General features: G+C 43.1%; 1 protein-coding gene across 1 annotated transcript in view; it reads right to left on the bottom strand.

Moving 5' to 3' along the window:
* Positions 1 to 1,250, bottom strand: part of LOC107717303 (tripartite motif-containing protein 16-like protein) — a 30,978-nt gene that overhangs the window by 18,293 nt on the left and 11,435 nt on the right. The window lies entirely within an intron of this gene.

Below are 1,250 nucleotides of genomic sequence, written 5' to 3'. Positions count from 1 at the left end.
CCACAGGGAATGGCCACTGGATCCTTCAGGAGATCCAGACACACTGCACACAAGAACTCATCCTGAGAAACTCTGTCTTCTGCCATTTTACTGCTTAAATACAGAGACACAAACACACAACAGCTCAACTACACTTCAGCTTCTCTTTTCCTGAACACACGTGTTTCCTGTTTCCTGGTTCTGTGTTTGAGTCACATGAGTAAAAAAAAAAAAGAAGCTGCTTCCTCCTTCCTGCTCCTGTAGAGTCTCTCTCTCTCTCTCTCTCAAACACTCAGATCATTGATCTCCTGCTCCAGTCGCTCCAGTCGTCCTTCAGCTCGACTCACTGCAGTCTTCTCCTGATCTCTGATCAGCCGTATCAGCTCAGAGCGGCTTCTCTCAATGGAGCGGATGAGCTCAGTAAAGATCCTCTCACTGTCCTCCACTGCTGTCTGTGCAGAGCGCTGTTAGGACACACAGTGATTCAGGCTTCAGTGAGTCTGAACTGAGACTGAGACAAACTTCTCTTCTTCTCCAGACTCACCTTATGAGACTCCACAGCCTCTCTCAGCTGCTGAAGATCTTTCTCTCTCTGCTGGATGCTCTGCTGGAACGTCTTCTGTGTCTCCTTCAGCTGCTTCTGCCGGACAAACAGATGATAGTGAACGTCACAGAAAACTACTGGCACTAAATCATCATGTGAACAGATGAATCCAGTAAAGGTGGAGCTGATAATAGCTGCAGGTTCAAACTCCAGAAGTCATGATCAGTTACAATCATCATACATGAATTACTACAAGTGTAAGTATTATAAAAGTGAAACTGACACAGACGTAGAGCTTCACACTGACAGTGTTTCTGCATTTTGACTGATGGAAGTATATATTTATTATATGTATTATATGTCAAAGAACAGGTGAATAGTGTAATGAAAGCCCATCTTATGAAAGATTGTGTTGATAAAGGTTTACGGTTCATTTTCAGCAAAAAGTGAAACTCTTCTTGCAGCTGCTGTTAATTTCTGCTACAGTTAATATGTGTGCCGATATAAACACTTATGAAAGTAGTGTCAGCAATACTTCATCAGTGTCTAGTTTTAAATACCTGCTTCTCTGTCCTCTGGTCTGCAGCTGAAACAATGTCATGGTTTTTATGTTCATTAATTGTACACAGCACACATATACATTTCTGATCAGTGCGACAGAAAACCTCGAGGAGCTTCTCATGTTTCTGGCAGATCATCTCCTGCAGTCGTCCAGTGGCATCAGTCA

This window comes from Sinocyclocheilus rhinocerous, unplaced genomic scaffold, assembly GCF_001515625.1.
Source record: "Sinocyclocheilus rhinocerous isolate Xijiao unplaced genomic scaffold, SAMN03320098_v1.1 scaffold149, whole genome shotgun sequence".
NCBI classification, from domain to species: Eukaryota; Metazoa; Chordata; class Actinopteri; order Cypriniformes; family Cyprinidae; genus Sinocyclocheilus; species Sinocyclocheilus rhinocerous.
This window is presented reverse-complemented; position numbering and strand designations above follow the sequence as displayed.